Raw genomic sequence first — 20,527 nt, 5'->3', positions numbered from 1 at the left:
TAGTGTTACCAAAGCTGCTTAGGACTGGAGAAGTACAAACTGGCCGGCCGGAGTCACAGTCATGGGTAGCAGCTGTGCAGGTGACTCCACTGTGTGCTGCTCTGACGTGGGGCTGCATTCAGTGTCCCTAGGACTCGTTACTGTGGCCTTGGTCTCCAGTGTGGCTGCCTTTTGGGGTAGCTAGTGGGGCTGTTCAGAGTTTCATGTCTTGGGAGGTCCCTAGGTCGGGCAGATGCTGCCTAGCATGGGTAAGGCCCTGAGTTCAATCCCTGGAATGAATGAATGAATGGAAAAAAGGGTGCGTGTTCATAAATGAGATAGTGCTTTTAAAAATTCAGTACACTCACAAAATGAGGATATGAAAAGGCAAACGTATATACAAATGGATCATATAATCTCTCAGGCCAAACAAGTCAGTGTAAAGTGACGCTACAGTCGCGTGAAATGTGTTTCTTTTACAGCTAACTTGCATGTTCCCTTTGGGAAGAGAAATGAGTTCTAAGAGCAATGGAAGATTTCTTTTCACTAAATGTGTTAGTGAGGGTTTTACTGCTGTGAACAGACACCATGACCAAGGCAACTCTTACAAGGACAATATTTAATTGGGGCTGGCTTACAGGTTCAGAGGTTCAGTGCATTATCATCAAGGCGGGAACATGGCAGCATCCAGGCAGACATGGTGCTGGAGGAGCTGAGAGTTCTCCATCTTCATCTGAAGGCTGCTAGAAGACTGGCTTCCAGGCAGTTAGAATGAGGGTCTTAAAGCCCACACCTACAGTGACACAATTCCTCCAACAGGGCCACACCTCCTAATAGTGTCCAAATGGGCCAAGTATATACAAACCATCGCACTGAATACATCTATCTGTACAATTCTTGTTACTTTAATAAACTATCTGAGCCTGGGAAACTTCGTAGAGACGAGTGGTTTAGACACCTCAGTGTTCTGGGAGTTCACATTAGCATCAGCTGGGCTCTGACGAGGACCCCCAGGGACAGAATCACAATGGCAGGAGCCTGTGCAAGAGGAAGGGCCAGACAGGAAGCCACAGGAGGACGGGCTCGAGCTCCAGCGTTGGTAGCCATCAGTGTGGCAAGAAGGACTGGGTCCCAAGAGAACAACCTTACCCCTCAGACGCAGCAACCCTGACTGAGGACCTCTCGAGACACGGACCTTTCAACAGCCCCACTCCCAGTGCAGCCACCCTAGAGACCAAGGCCACAGTAAGGAACCTGGGGACTCTCAGAACCCAGTTCCACCTCACAGCATCGTAACTTTATTCGTCCGACTTGTGTCACCTCTATAGCTATCACCAGTTCAAAATAACAAGCTTAAAACTCATAGAAGCCGGGCGTGGTGGCGCACGCCTTTAATCCCAGCACTCGGGAGGCAGAGGCAGGCGGATTTCTGAGTTCGAGGCCAGCCTGGTCTACAAAGTGAGTTCCAGGACAGCCAGGGCTACACAGAGAAACCCTGTCTCAAAAAACCAAAAAAAAAAAAAAAAAAAACTCATAGAAAGAGAAGAGTGCAGCTGGAAAGGCCTGTCCTCGCTAGAACAACAGCGGATCTTCCTCTGCTGAGTGGATGGGGAAAGCAGTATTACGATGTGCCATGGTAAGAAGAGGGCTTCAGTGCTCAGGAGAGGCCGCAGAATAACTAAGCAGCAGATTGTATTTTAAATGACCACAACAGCAAATTAAATTAGGACTCTAACACATACCCACCCCCAGATGCTGTTGTAAGAATTAAGTGAGATAAGGCAGGGAAGATGGCTGTCACTACGGTACGTGCAACACGAGCATGAAGACCTGAGTTCGCATCCCAGGACCCACATACAAATCGGCTGCAGGAAATCACCTGTGGTTCCAGCACTGCGGAGCCAGGAGGACCTGCGGGTCTTGCTGGCCAGGAGGCCTCACCCCATCACTGAGCTCCTGGTTGTGAGGGACCCTGCCTCCAAGACTAAGCCCGAGAGCAAGTGAGGGGGAAGACCTTGAAGACAACCTGTGCAACACGCACACACAGACTAAGCAGACATATTAACTACAAAGACGTGAAGAGCCTTGAGAGGTAGATACATGGCTCACAGCAACAGTGCAGAAGTTAGGATAAATCACTGCCATCTCTGTCCACTCTAAGTTGCTGGAAATGTTGGATGATGCACGTTACTCTCATAATGTTCACTAACCTAATCACCTCTTAAGTGACAGCATTAGAAACAGGTCACAGAGGTTACAACTTACCAGCACACACAGAAAAAAACGAACACACTGCCCTCAGCATCCCCAACAAACCTGTTTTCCCATCACAGGGATGAGGCTAGTCAGAGAGCTTGTTAGTGCATGAAGTCAGACATACTGACCAATGGGGCAGAAAACTCAAGTGCCCAGAATAGAAAGCAAATGATTGACTTGGTCCATGGCCCCATGGCCGCAAAACAGAATGCGCTGCTTAGAGGTGGGCGGGACTCTAGGAGAAGCAGGTTCTCAATAATGTTTCCCTGAGATAGTTTGCCCCTGAAATGTCCTCCACAAGCTTGTGTCTGAACAGTCACAGCTGGGGTAACGTGTGAGACTTCTCTGTGGCGCAAGCTACTGAGGTAGATCTTTCGGGTTAGAGGCCAGCTCTGGTCCCCTCTGGCTTGCTCTGCTTCCTAACTGAGAACACATACATACACACACAGAGCCATGAACTCTGCCATGCTTTCCCCATCACAATGAGCTACAACCTTGCAAACTATTGGCCAAAATAAATCCTTCCTTCTTTAGGCTACTCCCATCAACTTCCTTTAAAAGACCCTGAGGACTCACAGTGGGAAGACAGGCAGTCGGAAATGAATGGCCAGGCTCTGTCCCGGGACACTAAAATGTGAACGCTTCAGCACTGTCATGTCACTGGGGGAAAAGAAGGAGCAAAGTGTCTCCAGTTTAGATCATCTTGAACGACACACAGCTTTTTAACTTGGACTAATGTTTAACTAAATCAGGTAACCAAGTGGTGCTATTTTAACCCAGCAAAACTAAAAGACATGGGTATTAAAGATATTCTCTGCGCTCACAGTCTTACCCACAGACAACTTTGTACCTCTGTAACTGGGGCAACAATCACCACACGGGATTCACCCACCAACAACCACATCATGTTCTCCTACACAGTGGAACTGTGGGCAGCACGGCTTGCTTGCCGCATGTGGCCCAGGCTCCATCTCCAATGCTGTGAAAAACGAGTGTTAGTGTATTTTATATAGTCAAGTCTATACACCAGAACACATCAAGACAATTCCTATGCAGATAAAGGCATGGTAAAGTTAAATCATATTAAATATGTTTGCACTCAGTTACACACTGTGTGAACATTTTATTCTTGTCAAGGCAGAGTTCTATTAATTTATGACTTTTTAGACAATACAGTTATGTACAGAATCATTTCACGGGGCCTCCAGAACTATTACACAAACTTCAACTTCCCCCAATTGGCGTTCTGTTTCCTCGCAGAAGAGCCATTAATAAAAACTCCTTGTTCAAAATGACAAGTTTACAGATGTCAGAGTGGATGGCTTTATGCATTACTTTTAACTTAAATGAATCCAATGTCGAGGAGAGCTCTGTATCTCAGAAGTAAAAATCTTTTTTTGTTATCAATTCATAATAAGCCAGTCTACATGCCATCATTTCTTGAACACAAGTACTGGATTTTTTTTTTTTTCAGTAAAACGTACAAATAAGCAGCGTTTCAGGTAGCTGAGCCGAGAACTCCTAAGGTAACCAACTGATTCCTCATTGTCCTAAAGTGGGGAAAGGGAAGCCAGTTTTCCTGGTTTGTCCATCTCCAAATGACTGGTTAACTTGCAGTGATTCTGTCATGGAGCAGCAAACTCCCTGCTGTACTTGCAGAGACGCTGCTTCTCTACAGCTGCAGGGCCATTTCTGGCACTAGGATGAAATCAGGTTTCCATTTCCATGGTGATCTTCTTCCTTAAAAATACACCAACCAGCAGCATCAATGAATGAACTGCTTAACTGTCAATGAAGCCTATTAGAATTGACACCCAAGATTATCCTTGTATGTATGTATGTTTGTGTGTCTGTGTGTGTATATATAATCTTATTAAGATGTGCAAAATGTAATTTAAATAGTTGACATGTAAAAATGATTTTTTTTATATTACCATTTGGAATACACACGGGCAGAGCTGACATCCACAGAGCAGCAGGTGTGAGAGCAGACACTGCGCTGGCCCTCAGAGTCCCTCACAAGCTATGCCTGACAATCTGCTAGGGTTTGCTCTCAAAGGTTAGGGCAGAGGAGAGGCACAGAAGAGGACACAGGCTCCTCTCCCATGTGCACTCTGTCCTAGAAGGGAGAAATAATTAGTCCCTGTGAATCCCTACATCAGAGCATCCCCATCCATGCCTTCCTTTATCCAGCCCACTTCCCACTCGTGGCTTCTGGAGAGAGAACTCACGACTACCGCTCGGTGTTCAAAGGTTCTAGACCAGCGGTTTTTAACCTGTGGGTTGTTACATGTCAGATATCCTACATATAAGATACTTAAAAATGTGATTCATAACAGTAGCAAAATGACAGTTGTGGAAGTGTATCAGAGAGTTGCAGCATTAGGAAGGTTGAGAACTACTTTCTAGACTTTTATTCAAATGGACCAATCTTTGTTCTTCACTACTGCCACTAATTTAGGTAAGTAAACAGTTAATTTAAAAAGCACAAAAAGTAGGGCATGGTGGCGCTCACACCTTTAATCCCAGCACTTGGGAGGCAGAGGCAGGTGGATTTCTGAGTTCAAGGCCAGCCTGGTCTAGAGAGTGAGTTCCAGGACAGCCAGGGCTATACAGAGAAACCCTGTCTCAAAAAACAAACAAACAAACAAACAAACAAGCACAAAGAAGGGCTGGTGAGATGACTCAGAGGTTAAGAGCACTGACTGCTCTTCTGGAGGTCATAATTTCAAATCCCAGCAACCACATGGTGGCTCACAACCACCCATAATGAGAAACAAATAAAAAAACCTTTGAGCTGGAGGGAGCAGGGCTGGAGCAAGAGGGAGAAGGGAAGGGGGAAAAAAAATTATAAAAACACAAGTAAGCACTAGAGAAATTGCTCAGAGATTAAGAGCACTGACTGCCCTTCCAGAGGTCCTGAGTTCAATTCCCAGCAACCACATGGTGACTCACAACCACTTGTAATGGGATCTGATGCCCTCTTCTGGTAGGTTTGAAGACAATGACAATGTACACACATACATGAATGAAAGAAAGAAATCTTTAAAACATACACACAAAACACACACACACAAGTAAAATAAAGTTGTTTAAAAAAAAAAAGGCACAAAGAAATGTAGTTAATAAATAAACAAACCATACAAGAGAACCACCCAAGTCCTGAGTCGTTGACTGGAGTCCGACAATTTAGAGCAGCAGTAGAGAACAGTGAAAGCCGCAATGTGGGAAAGAGAGAAGGAGACAGTTTGCTTGGGAAAGGAAAAAAACTAATAAGTCAGGAAAATTCCAGGTAAGTCCTGGCCTGTCCAGCAAACCACTGAGCAGCAGTTTTTAGACACAACAACAAAGCCAGCCAGACAAGCAGCTAAAGACTCACTTCTTGGCTACCCCGCCAGAGCCCAGCAAGGTCTTGCCTCATTTGAATAACATTTTAGGAATGTTCTGTCAATCTGTCTCGTGATTATTCACATCTACTGCATTCTGACTTGCCACAATTATGGTCACACTGCTTAGCAGTTTGTTATAGGTGCAACACTCAACACTTCACGAGTCTTCTAAAATCTGTTAACATCCTCATATTTGTCCACAACTCCTATTGAAATAGAAGGTTAGCTTTTCCAACTGTTGCTCATAGCAACACGGGAACAAAAGATTTTTGCATGCATAATCTAAGCGCTTAATTAGAGTTCACAAACTAGGCTCTCTGAGGAAGTAAACAGTGGAATTGTAAGAACGGTGCTCAATTACCACAAACACCAAAAGAAGTACTGAGATATGGCTCGGATTAACTGACACCACCCGACCGCCCAACCCAGGACTAGTTACAGAAGTCAAGGTTGAAAGGAATTCCAATCAAGGTCTGTAGTTCACGAATCTGTAGTAGAACCCAGGCTCCCTCACACAGCAGAGCAGATCAGGTTTGAAACTGATTTAAAGGAGAACCTGGAAGCAGCTCTCCCTTATCAGAAAGGATCTGCTCCTTCAAGCACCGCTGGCTGGACCTCTAACGAGGGCGGGGCCTGGAGGGCGATTGCAGAGGAGGACGGAGGTTACAGAGCAGAGGTGGGAGGAGCTACAGCCCAAGGGCAAAGGGGTTTTAGAGCCAGATGACAGGGATAAAGAGGATTTACAGCATGTCAGATCTCAGCCTCAGAAAGAAGGTGGAACACTGGTATAAGGCACAAGTGACAGAATCAAATTAGCTGTGTGTGTGCAACTACCGCCAGGCTGTCCTGAGCAGGGGCATAAATAAGTAATGCCGTGCATGACCTGACTAACCGGCGCCTACCTGCTCGACCTGGGAGGATTAGAGAACACACTGAGAAAGCAGGAGTTCAGTCAGAGGTGCAAACACTGAACACACCACAGAAGTACAACAACTAAGGTTCTACAAGGTAATCAAATGGCAGCTAAGGTTGAGCGAAGTGTCAAACGTGAAGTCCTCAAGGGCACCCAGACAAGAGGGCAAAGGTTGTCCAGGGAGCACTTGTAGATGGCCTGTGGCTAAAGCAAAGCCTTGAAGTCAAACTCACAAGCCTCAGATCCACCACTCCACCCCAAAGCGTCACCTTGTAAGCCTCCGGTGTATTAACTCAGCTCTTTCTTATAATACCAAAATATTCAAAACTGGCTAACTTTATTAACAAAGAAGGTCTTGCGGGGGGGGGGGGGGGCGCACGCCTTTAATCCCAGCACTTGGGAGGCAGAGGCAGGTGAATTTCTGAGTTCCAGGCCAGCCTGGTCTATCTACAGAGTGAGTTCCAGGACAGCCAGGGCTATACAGAGAAACCCTGTCTCAAAAAAACAAAAAACAAAAACAAAACAACCAAAAAAAAAAAAAACAAACAAAAAAAGCATGTCTTGAAGCTCAAGGTCACGTGATGCCCCTTCTGCTCAGCTCTGGTGAAGACCCTGTGGGAGATGGCATCCCAGTGCAGGAAGCCACCCAGGCAGGAGAGTGGTCAAGCTGGTTCTCTCTTAGAACTTTAATTCCCTGGCAGACAGGTCCCCCCCCACCACCCCCCCAAGACACCTCCTGAGACTGTGGAGGACAAATCCAAACTTCCTTCAAGCCACAGCAGAGGGTGATAACAGCTATCAAAGGCTTCATTTGTCTGATGAAATGCTTGTGCACTAAAATGTAACTGTAAACAGACACGGTGCCTGCCCTCATAGACCTTGAGATAACTCGTGAAGGGCTCAATACATGGCATTTATTAACACCCATCATCATCTTTAGCACAGCAGTGTTCAGGAAGTATAAGGTGCATGTTCCTAGCAAAAAAAATTGAAGTCATCTTGGCTAGAACAGTTTCAAAATACAGGAACACATTGGCACATGGCTCGGGCCCAACACCCTTCAATGCTTTGTCTCTCCAGTTCTGAGCCATCTCCTAAACTTCAGAACCTATGTCCAGGGGTACACTAGATGTCACTTTTAAATACCCCAGGTCTACACATCTGAAAAAAATTATGAATTTCCAGTGCAATCGGGTACCAGCTAAGCATCCTCCTCCAGATCTCTCCCCATCAGTAAGTCACAAAAGCCCCTGGCTCTCCTCCTCGGGCTTCCAGCACCTAAACTGGTAGCACGTTCTTTTTCTTTTCTCTTTTAAACCTAAAACCAGAGAAATCCACTCCCTGTTTCCCATTGTGAAAACCATCATTTTACTCCAAGCTCCAACAGCTTCTCACCAACAGTACAGTGTCCCTTCCCGCCTTTAACTATTTGTTTCACCTGTGCACACACACAGGCATGCGCACAGTGATGATGCACTTGTGCAGGTTGGAGGGCAGCTTTCAGGAGTTGGTTCCCATCTTCCACTTCCGGCCAGCTATGTACCTCTTGCTTGTGCTCTGTTCTGTGGCTCCCACCTCACAGGAGGAGGCAGGATTACAAATGCCGTTACATGGCTGCTGGGTCATTAGGCTTGTGCCTTTCCCTCCTGAGGCATTCTTATGAATAGAACACAGAGCATTCAAAGTGCGATGTTCCACAGGCAGAAAAGGCCAGACCTCTCCTCAGCCTCTGTCCCACAGCCCCGTGAAGCCTTTCCTTCAGTTTGAGACAAGGCAGCCCAACAGAGCCTTCTGCACTGAAGGCAAAGTTCTTTATATGCACATAGGGCTACTGCACAGTTAAAACGTGGCTAGTGAGACTCCACCACCAAATGTTTGCCTTGACCTAGTTCATATGGAAAAGGCCACACACTCATGCCCTAAAACCCTGGTCTGGGACTTCCTAGTGGCCCTTTCTTAGGCCTGTGCCCACAAGATCTTCAAATGGATGAAAGATCTTAATTAAATGTAGATCCTTAAAAGAAGGGCCTCCCAACTCAAAGCAGCTTCTAATGACGCCTCCATCTTTGCCAAGGCTATCGTAACTTCCTTACCCTCCCCAATTAGAACATAAAAATCTATGAAAGACCTTATTTATTTTATCCAGCACTGTTTCCTCATGATATTCATAATGGCTTCAATGCATGTTTGAAGGATGACTATGGGGGTCATGTCAGGCAAACTAAACCAGGGGCAAACGCCTGCATCTTGGAAAGATCTTGGAAAGGGTCCTTGGAACACTTCTATGTTGTTTTTATGAATACTGAGCTCTGCAGAGCTGTGCCCCGTGGGGACAGGAGACCTAAAGAGGAGCCAAGGGGACATACACATCAGAAACAGGACTCCATCTCAATGGACACAGATACGTTCTGAGACATCACTAGTGATGCAGACTGGCACGTGGCAGCGGGTCCTCACTTATGAGACGTGAGGAGGGGCTGGAGAGATGGCTCGGCAGGTAAGAGCACTGACTGCTCTTCTGAAGGTCCTGAGTTCAAATCCCACAACCATATGGTGGCTCACAACCATCCGTAATGAGACCTGATGCCCTCTTCTGGTGTATCTGAAGACAGCTACAGTGTACTTACATATAATAAATAAACCTTTAAAAAAATTAAAATAACATAAAATAAGAGAGAAGTGAGGAGCCTATCATATCTCCACACTTCCTACTGCCATACCGGAATCGAGCACAGGGCTGAGTCACACACACCCACATCGGTTCTGGGTACCTACACCGAATCAAGAAACTGAACCTGCTCACACTTCTACTGTCCTAAGTGTCACGCCTCACGCCACTCAGCAGAAATAACGGGGAGCAAAGAGAAGATAAATACAACATCTTTTTCAACTAAATTCAAATACCTGGATAGTCAGCAAATAGAAAAGAACGGTGTGGGACAAAATTCCTGGCCAGCCCAAACCTCTCCTTGGCCAGTGCAGCCTGATGACCACCGACCCCGTGGATACCACAGCCTCCACACAGACACTCTCTTCAGTTTCAAGGGAGAAAAAACAAAAAAAAAAAAAAACAAAAAGCCTGAACTCTAGTCTCTACTGACCACCACATGCAAAGGTAACTGAGAGGTTAAAGCTTTCCACTAAATGAAACTGTGTCCTTCAAATCTGCCATGCTTTGAACTTTATCGAGGGCCACTGCCACTTAATAAACGGCCTCTGAGAGGAAGGAGAGACAGCAGTACAGAGCCTAACACACCAGTGGTCTGTTGGGTAGCAGAGCAGAGCTTCTGGCAGGATTTACAGCATAAACTCTGTAGCTCAGCGTTTACTATTGGTGTTCACACTCAGAACCGTCAGCGCCAGGACACTGTCGCAATCACAGAAGACTGTACTGAGAAGACTCCTCGTGTGCTAAGGGGTGAAGAGCCAGTGCCCAACACCCAACTGTGCTAACCTAGAACTTCACAGGCAGTTCTAGCTCCAAACATTCTCACTTGGTTTTGTTGTTGTTTGTGTTTTTTTTTTTTAAAAAATGTGTAGGAGAGCTTTGCCTGCAGTCTGTGCACGCATGCATGCAGTACCCCCAGGGGCCAGAAGAGGGCATCAGATTCCCCAGGATGAGAGTTACAATTATGCACTGCCATGCGGATGCTAGGACTTGAACCCAGGTCCTTCTGAAAGATTAGCCAGTGATTTACCCACTGAACCATCTCTTCAAAGTCTCACTATTACACTTTAGAACTATGAATCATTTACTAAAAGCAGGGCTAGCAATACACACACACACAAAACAAATTATTCAAAGAACAAAAATAAACATGGTATATCTGGGAAACAGGCCCCCCTGACTCTTAACAAATTCCATCCTTCTGTATAGCAAGGTTATTATTACATGGGATTACTTTCTGTTTGAGCAGCAGCTTGTGGCCTTATAAATAATACCACTTTGCCATAGAAAAGTTCTAACTGCTTCTAGAGCGAAGAGAACCTGGAGGCAGGAACCTGGAGGCAGGAACATCAGCCTGGAGAGGCCGTGGAGGGGGTGCTGCTTACTGGCTTGCTCCACATGGCTTGCTCAGCTTGCTTTTTTTATAGAACCCAGGACCAGGAGCCCAGGGGTGGCCCCACCCACAAAGGGCTGGGTCCTCCCCCTCAATCACTTAGAGAATGCCCTAAGGGCTTGCCTGCAGGCTTAGATTTTTTTTTTTCAAAACCTACTTTACTTAGGGTTCTTACCCATGACCAGAGGTGGGGGAAAGGGTGTTGTGGGCCTGTTTAGAAGTAATTGCTTGAGGGTAATTCCACTCCTCATCCTCAGGATACCAGCAGTCCAGTTCCACAGCCAGCAGAATCGGGCAGAATCGGCGGATACCAGTAGAAGTTCTTTGGTGTGCTTTTCTCCACGAAGTGAAGACCAACAAGGACCAGTGGAAGTATTGGCCGGCATGGCAATGCAAGAGTGCCCTCTCACTGTTTGTGGGGCCCCGTTTATATTCTCTCTAAACATCACACCCCCCTCTCAAGGGTCAGTTTTCAGGAAAATGCCACATGCCTTCTCACAAGACAACTTCCAGAAAAACATCACGTGACTCGACTGTGTTGTTAAAGAGACCAGAAATTTCCACTTCACCCATCTGAGGGAGACATTTTCTTACTAGAGGTTCCCCTCTCTCTGGTGACTTTAGTTCGTGTCAAGCTGACAGTATACACTTGTAACCTCAACCCAGGGAGGCAGTCAGGAGGGTCCCTGGAGCTCAGAGGCCAGCCAACCTAGGGCAACTGGGAAGCTTCAGGACAGCGGAAAAGAGGGGACAGCCAAAGCTGCTCTCCAGCATCGCCACCCATGCATACCCGTGTTCATGCGTGTACACACACACTCACGTATCCCTCACACACACATACTTTAAAAACTAGCATTTCCATATACTAAGACATAATGCTATATTTGTACCTCCTACACTGAACTGCTATGGTGCCTTTGAAATTTGCTATTTTGTTGGATGGTTTTTCTATATCCTTATATTCAATTCTTTTTTCAGTCTTCCTGAGGCCAGGTGAGGCTGTGCACACCTACACTCTCAGCACAAGGGAAAGTGAAGCCACAGAACGAAGAGTTAAAGCAGCCTGGAACTACAGAGAGAGGGTCTGTCTCGCCAATTAAAGTCAGTGAGCAGAGGAGACCCAAGCCTCGTGCTGCAAGTCCACCCACAGTGTTAGAGGAGAATGACTCACAAGGGCTGACCTCTGACCTCCATGTCAGGGCCACGGTGCTTGAGACTGTGTGTATGTGTGTGTGCAACACATGTTACAAATTTAAATGTTAAATTTTTGAGATTAATAAAAAGGGCTCGGGAAATGGCTCGGCAGGTAATAAGCTCTTGCCATACAGATGTGAGGACCAGAGGCTGGCTCCAGAACCCACAGGAAGGCAGGTGGACATGGAGGACTGCCTAGCATCCTAGGCCTCAGGAAGCAGAAACGGTGTGGGGGCTAGTCTTGGTTGTCAACCACTCACATAGTTAATCTGGAATTAAAAGCCAAGGCACGTAGCCTCACCAATGAAGGCTTTTCCTTCACCGAATCACTTGAGATGGGAAGACCTACCCTAAACTCAGACCCCCTCAGTGGGAAGTCCCCTTGAGTCTGGGACCGACACGCCTTGTGACGTGAGGAAGGAAGCACCTGCTCTTTGCCCGCCTGCCCTGGCTCTTCCTGGCACGGCCATTCCTTCATTGGCATTAGAGCCTACTTGTTCAGGACCCAGGAGTTAGCTGGCTAGCCAGACTACCTAGAAATGATGAATTCTGGGTTCAGAGAGAGACCCTGCCTCAACACATAAGGTGAAAGGCAAATAAATATTCAACATCAGCTTTAGTCCCTCACACATACACAAATGCACTCACACAATTAAACACACATATAAAAATGCACACCACACCCACAAATATACACACGTGATGTTTCTTCCATCATCTTCATAAGCATCATCGTCGTAGTCGTAGTCGTCGTCGTCATCATCGTCCCAGGACTGGGAAGTGAAAGCAGGAGAAACAAAGCTACAAGGCCCTCCTCAACTACACAGAGAGTCAGATGCCAATCTAGGCTACAGACTGTCCCCAAAACAAACACGATGACGACGACGACAGCGACGGTAAATCTGACAGAGGTCTAGTATTTGGTAAGCGTCGATTAATCTATCTGAATACCATACAAACTGTCTACTTCAGGCCTGTACTGAAAAACCAGGCTCCCAGGATAGCCCACGGGTTCAAGGCAACCTATGATGAGGTGAGTTCCAGTATCAGCAAGCAGCAGCATCCATGAGCTCTACAAGGCAAACTTGGCTACCATGTTCCCAGACACCCCCAGAAGAAGGTCCTACAAGGTAATCAAACGGCAGCTAAGGTTGAGCGAAGTGTCAAACGTGAAGTCCTCAAGGGCACCCAGACAAGAGGGCAAAGGTTGTCCAGGGAGCACTTGTAGATGGCATGTGGCTAAAGCAAAGCCTTGAAGTCAAACTCACAAGCCTCAGACCCACCACTCCACCCCAACGCGTCACCTTGTAAGCCTCCTCCGGTGTATTAACTCAGCTCTTTCTTATAATACCAAAATATTCAAAACTGGCTAACTTTATTAACAAAGAAGGTCTTGCCGGGGGTGGTGGCGCACGCCTTTAATCCCAGCACTAGGGAGGCAGAGGCAGGTGAATTTCTGAGTTCGAGACCAGCCTGGTCTACAAAGTGAGTTCCAGGACCAAAAAAAAAAAAAAAAAAGAAATGGGTTATGGAAAACTTTAAGTGATGTGTTTCCTTTCACTGCAAGAAAGCCAACCCATGACAGAGACAGCCTCTCACACTCAGCTCTGGGCTGGGCTCGACTCATTTTCATGCTGTACAGCATCTAACAATCATGTGTATAATAAATGATCAAGGAAAAAGCCCAGTGGTCATAAATGGCTAATATTTATTTTAAATATTGATATAAAATATGTTTAAGGCTTAGGTTGGGCGTGGTGGTATACATCTTGAATCCCAGCACTCTTGAGGCAAAAGGTAGTTCTTTCAAAGTGAGTTCAAGGCCACCCTGGGCTACAGAGTGAGTCCTAAGCCAGCCAAGACTACAAAGTGAAACCCTATCTCAAAAAAAATAAGTATTAATAATAATAAATGTAAGACTCCTATCATTCTCCTTTATAGCGCAAACCTCTGGGCCTTTGGGAACTATTTTTGAGCCACAGTACATTCTCGGCTCCTGCTTATTCTCAGTAACACTGAGAGGCTGTAACGCTGTAACGCTGGCTGAGGCTGTACAGACAGAAGCCTACAGGGAAGGACTCAGCTCTGAGCCATAGCTTGCTTACCACTACTTTTCACATAAACTATGAAAATAAATAAGTAAATAAATAAATAGATAAGCAGACAGACAGACAGACAGCTGCTTAAAGAAATTGTAATAATACTTTAGCAAACTATTCCCAAAAGGTGTCTCTGGTTCACAGGGAGTCAGAGAGTTGACACAGAATGGCAGCAGGCCCCCACACGCGGCTCCTCCTAGAAGCTCAGCGCACTTCCTGAAGCCAGTGCACCTCTGCGCCATGTGCCTAACGTACTCACCTACCTCCGTGCCTGCCTAAGGTGCCTCTGTGCCTATGTGGCTGGCTACTTTACATGGCCGAGACCTCACATTTCCTTAGTTTCTCCCTTTTCTGTGCTGAGATGCCGCATCACATTCTGTGCTGTGTCCCCTCAGGTTCCTCTGAGCAGCGACGGTTTCTCAAGAGGCCCGTCTTCTTACTTATGAGGTGTCCTTGAGGCTGGGGCTGGGCTGTAATGGGGATGAGGTGGAACAGCTCGCAAGGCTTTTGAGGTGACCTCTGTCATCTGGGTGTGCGGTAACGTTTGCAGGTCTCTTGTAACATTTTAAATTATAACAAGGCAGGTTTAATTAATAAATGGCTCTGTAGAGTAAATAGCTCTTAACTCATTTAGAATAAACGCATAAATACATACACTACGTGGTTTAGTTCGTGATATGGTTCGTACACATACTTCCCTAACAAGCACATCTGACATGAAGATAAAATGTAATATGTACTTTGAATCGATATTCTACATTTAATCCCTCTCCAGCGTTTCTTCTGTGTGTTTGGAGTAGTATTCACTAGGCTGAACTAAAAGAATACGGAGGAAATATCAGGGCCAGTCTTCAAACGTCCTTTCACTAGTTAGCTATGCAAACTAAATTATAAGCAGACTGAGCCAGAGCCAACTTTTACTCACCTCTCTCTCCTACTGTCTGGGACACCAAGCTGGTTGATACACTGGTTATATCTACAATATCAGAGATCAAATGATTCAGCTAGGGACGGCGGCACACCTTTAATCCCAGCAGAGAGGTATGTAGATCTCTGTGAGGTGGAAGGCAGCCCAGTCTACACAGCAAGTTTCAAGCTAGCCAGGGCTACACAGGGAGACCCTTTCTCAAATAAAAATAAATAAATAAGTAAAGCATTCTGTCAGATAAAGGAGGAAAAGAAAGAGAAACTCAAAACCAAGAAGAACTTGAAATGTCTCTGGTATAGTTGTTCCTAGTCAAGAAACAGTGTTTCTCACCCACGGTCTCACCCACCCACAGTCTCATATATTACCCACACAACAGCACACAATCACTCTTTCACACACACAGGTCTCATACACCACACACACATGCACGTGCGCATAAATAATGTTTTGTTTTGTTTTTGTTTTCTAAGACAGGGTTTCTCTGTAGCCCTGGCTGTCCTGGAACTCTCTATAGACTGCCTACCTCTACCTCCCAAGTGCTGTACACCATCACCACAATTCATTTTTTAAAAAGAACTACTATGTTAAAATATTAAACACTGCAATATAAAGACAACTTAGCCAGGCACTGGTGGCTCACGCCTTTAATCCCAACACTTGGGAAGCAGAGACAGGTTGTTTTCTTAGTTCTAGGCCAGCCTGGTCTACAGAGTGAGTTCCAGGACGGCCGAGGCTACTCAGAGAAACCGTCTCAGAAAGAATGAGAGAGAGAGAGAGAGAGACAGAGAGAGAGAGAGACAGAGAGAGAGACAGAGAGAGAGAAAAAAAAAACTTAACTGTATTTACATTAAAATGACAAATCTGATATTGTAGCCTGCTAAAATAAAAATAATAATAATAATAAAGCCAGGTGTGCTGGCGCATGCCTTTAATCCCAGCACTCGGGAGGCAGAGGCAAGAGGATTTCTGAGTTCGAGGCCAGCCTGGTCAACAAAGTGAGTTCCAGTACAGCCAAGGCTATACAGACAAACACTGTCTCAAAAAACCCAAATAAATAAAGAAAGAAAGAAGAAAAGGGTTAAGTATAGAATTGTTGTGTAGGCCTAAAAGAAATGAAGAGCCTGCTACAGCCAACAGGAGGAGGCACCTTGGGAAGGAACATGGCTAAGTGGAAGAGGCCAGTGGCAGAGGGAGGAATGTTACTCTGTCTATACCAAAAGTCCACAGGGAAAACCAGACACAGGATGTAGATCAATGACTTCCAAAGCGCCAGCCAGCCGGGTAGAATGGGAAGTGAGTCTGTAATAGAGGAGGGGGGTGGGGGGTGGGGGGGCGGGTATTCTGAAGTCCAGGAATTCTGTAGCAGTTACACTTGCCTAACAGTGATAATATACTTAAAAAAAAAAAAAACAAGTCACTGAATTGCAAACTTTGGCTAAAATTGTAAATTTTGCGCAGTTTGTTTTATCCCAATAAAAACAACTAAGAAGAAAACATTCAAGGTGGTAAAAACACTTTGCATTTATGGTTCCATCAGTTTTCAGTTTTTCCACCTACACCCTGTGCCTTTACATTGTTCTTTCTTGTCCCACATACTAGAGGTATGTGGTAATTTTTTTAAATTTCAAAAGCGGATAAAGAATTAAGTCCAAATCTAATGAAAGTCAGTCAACCAACCTCAATCATGTGTACAGTACCAGCACACAGATGTAAAGTCTTTGTGAGGTAACCCACACATCAGGGCAGTAGCTCTGTTTCCTGCCATGTCCCCAACTCCCACTGGAGCAAGATGAAGCTGGTCACACCCCTACACAGAGAATGCCTCCTTTTCTATAGGATTTCACCCAGAAAAGGAAGCAAGTGCCATTTACAGGGCCGAGCAGGGCCTGCAGGCAGCTTCCACACTTTGCAGTGCACCAGGCTTCCTCTCATTAAATTTAAATACAGCTTGCTTGGGAGACCACATGTCACAATGGCTGACTGGAGCTGACAACTTAGCAATTTGCAGCTCAAAACAAATAGCCTGTTTATAAATAACAGTCTTTCTTGAAAAACCAACCATTGTCCTGAATCTTGCAGCAAAATTAAACTGCAGACTACAGACCCTTAAAGTCATAGAAGAAACCTTAGTCATTCAAGTGTACCAAGCAAGCCGCTATTAGTGCCCTGCCCGCTCCAGCGAGCACAGTGGTGCTCAGAACAATATTTCTAGGGTTATTCTTGGGAGACATCATAGTTAGGTTTAAGTTAATACTTCCTCGAGTCATTAAAAACCAGACATAGGCTCTGACACCACTCCCACTCAGTGGCTGCCCCGAGTCACCTGGCAGCAGATGGTGACCCTCTGGAAGGAACCACCCCCAGCAGCCATGACTGTGGTGGTATCATTCTGGAGATCAGAGCTGAGTGGTGTGGCAGTAGGGTTCTTGTTTCTGTTTGTTTTGGTTCTGCTGTTCTAAGTAATTCACATATTTATATTATTCTTCAAAATGTAGCAGCTTGCTTCTCTCATTATTTCTAGTCCAACTGGAAAATTGATTATCTCCGGTTGTTGGTAGCTCAGGGTATAATTTTTTTTTTTTGAAATCCCAATAAAACTAAAAGAGTAGCTCAACTTACACTCTCTCGTTGAGTTTAGCCTTTGACTGACCTAACCAACACTCGGTTCGCATCCACCACACACAAAGGACCCATTAAGACAGTGATGCAATTTGGATTTCCGAAATTTACACATTAGCAGTGGGTTGGTTCATTTAGTTCTCAAATTAGAAAGGAAAGAAGATTCGGGATTCCCGAATCAGCTGCCAGCAACTGAGTGTGGAAAGACAGGAGTCTGTCAGAGATGCGCTTACTGGGCGCTCCTTCCTCCTTCCTTCCTTCCTTCCCCCACCGCCATACAAGTCTCTTTTCAACTCCAAGCCACAGGCTGCTCTGTATCCCACCCTAGTCATAAGCTGCAAAGGAGGGTCCATCAGTCTTAACCCAGAATTCCTTTGTGTGGCAACCTGTAAGCTTCAGTGGACAAAAACACGTGGCAGCTCTGGCTAGCATCCAGCGTAAAGATGAGGATGCAGAGGAGCCTTGCCTGTTCACTTCACCCTCTACTCCAAACTGCAGCCCTTCCTGCCCTTTCTCCTGTGTTGAACCTAGTGTTTCAAAACCCCAGCACATTTGGCCACCGTAAACACCAAGTGGTGTGGTCAATGAGTCTTCACGGTGAGCAAGTAGGAGGGGAGGGTACCAGGCACACGTTCCAGAGCAGCAGCATTCAACCTATGGGTGGAGACCTCTTTGGGGGCCACACAATCCTTTCCCAGGGGCCACCAAGGACCAGCAGCCACATGGCAGCTCTCAATCATCTACAACTCCAACCCCAGGGGAACCCAATGCCCTGCTCTGGCCTCTGAGGACACTACACAGGCATGGAGCAGGCAGGCCCCCATACACACATTTTTTTGTAAATTAAATGAAAATTAAAAAAAAAAAAAAGTTACCAAGGCAAATAGTACTATTTGGGTCCTAATTTCAAGTTAAAAACATTGTATGAGGGAGTGGTACCACCCACATTTTAGAGTTGATTCAGAAACCCAGCTGAGCACTGTGATACACCCCAGCAAAGTCGGCACCATGTGACCTGACTCCAACAGCCTGAAAACGAGGCTGATCCCCTGCTCTAATTAGCACCACTACTCCTTTAATGAAATTATGATAGCACCACAGAATCCTCCAGCCTCCTCCCAGTCACTCAGCATAACTCTCTGTCCAACCAGAAAGACTAGCCAACTCCTGACGAACTATCAGAAGCAAAACACTCACTCTTCATGGAAGAAAGGGAACAGCAGCGAATGAATGAATCTTGCTGACCATTTTAACCAAGTGGCTTTAAAGATCCACCGCCGCCGCTGCTGCAGACCCAGAGCATCCTGGGTCATTTTCCCTTATGCTTTCAGGATTTGCAATCTGATCACGCAGATTGCACCCATGCCCTACCGGCCTGGGGAATATCTCTCTTCCCATATGTTGGCTGTGTAGCAAAATTAACAGGAGTTAGTAGTCACTCCAAATACCTTCTCCAATCAGTTCTAACACTGTGTCGGAAGACTTACTGTAGCTTAGCTGCACTGAGAGAAAACACAATTTAAACTGCCATATCACAGTGGCTGACGTCACAGGATAGCTTCTAAAGTTCTCATAGAGAAACTCAGAAATCTTTCTAATAATTCATACGTTTATCAAGTACTGAAAGGCCTAGCAACTACAAGGAAAATTCGAAGAAGAATTCATCTTAGTCAAAACTTTTGGTCCCCAACACAGGACTTGGTAAACCAGCATTCATAGTACCTGCCAGTCCATTCCAGTGTGAAACAAATGGCACATCTGGCTTGTATAAGAAGGCAGTGATACAGATATAAGCCAAGTCGTGTAACTTCTGTTTGCCTCACCCAGCCTCTGCATAGTCTTACAACCCTCTCTGGCAGACAAACAAGATGACATATCAAAGCCCATGAGCAGAGGCAGGAGAGGCTGTAAAATGCTTAGAAAGCGTAAGCTTTTACACCGCCATGAACCTGAGACTCCCAAGTATCCGCAGAACTGCAGCACAACTGTAAAAATCAAATATTTATACAGGTGCCCTACAAACCACTGTTCCGTGCACACCGTCCACACCGACGTTTACTATCCGTTAAGTAGTTTCAAAGTGCAACCGTATAAGTAACAGGCTTGGAGCATGATGAAGTTTATGACAGCCAATCTGCCTGGGGAGACTATGGAGGTGTGACTGCTGTCAGAACCTTCATCCAGCCAGCAATGGCCAGCCCGAGAGGTGTGCGGAGGTGGGGCCTCGGCACAGGTGCCTTTCCTCATCTGAGGAAACCTAAACCCTATCTTCATGGATAATTTAACAAGGATTGCTCCATAAATTTATGTCGTTCAGAACTTTCTTATAACTGCTTTTTAATAGCTTTCAACAACAATAGTTGTAGGAAATGAGTGATTGGGAATATCAAATAGAAGAGTGTGTTTCAAACTAAGGGGGTGGAGGGGTGGGGCTTAACAGGAAAAGCTCCAGAAAAGACTACAGCCCCCTCAGACCACATTGCATTAAAAAAGCCTATAGAACTTTCTAGAAATGCTAAAACTGCAAAAGGCAGGGGCATCCCTGAAGAGATGTTACTTGAATTTACAACGAGGAACTAATCCCTAATCCTAATCCGGTGTGGGGGCTGGCACCTGTAATTCCTGCACTGAGGAGAGGCTGAGGCAGGGGGATTATTGTGAGTTTGGGAGCAGCCAATGTTACTAATGAGTTCCAAGCCAGCTAGCCTGAGCTACAATACAGTATGAGGCAGTCTAGAAAAATATAAAACAAAACAAAAATACCTCCTTAATGGACAGATTTCAAATTTTACAAGAAGAAATGCACCCTACATTCCTTTTTTTTTTTTTTTTTTTTTTTTGAGAAAGGATCTCCAATAACCCAAACTGGCCTTGAACTCCTGATTCTCCTTTCACCTCACAAGTGCTGAGTTTAGACAGATGTGTGAGACCGTCCACACCCTCTAACAACTTTAATTCTAAGAAGTGTTCCTTCTAAAAGCAAAGAGAGAGTTGAGTGAGAAACAGAACATTGGTGAGCAGTCTACCAATGTTCAGCTCCTGAACTTCTTAGATGTCTTGTTTGCTTCATTCAGCTCTCCAGGTAAGAA

General features: G+C 45.6%; 1 protein-coding gene across 2 annotated transcripts in view; it reads right to left on the bottom strand.

Annotated features, from left to right (window-relative positions):
* Positions 1 to 20,527, bottom strand: part of Wwc2 (WW and C2 domain containing 2) — a 167,165-nt gene that overhangs the window by 145,352 nt on the left and 1,286 nt on the right. The gene's annotated exons all lie outside the window — the stretch shown is intronic.

This window comes from Mus caroli, unplaced genomic scaffold (genome assembly GCF_978045245.1).
Source record: "Mus caroli unplaced genomic scaffold, Mus_caroli_1 scaffold_10, whole genome shotgun sequence".
Lineage (NCBI taxonomy): Eukaryota > Metazoa > Chordata > Mammalia > Rodentia > Muridae > Mus > Mus caroli.
The sequence above is the reverse complement of the archived record's forward strand: the minus strand, read 5'-3'. Positions and strand labels throughout refer to the sequence as shown.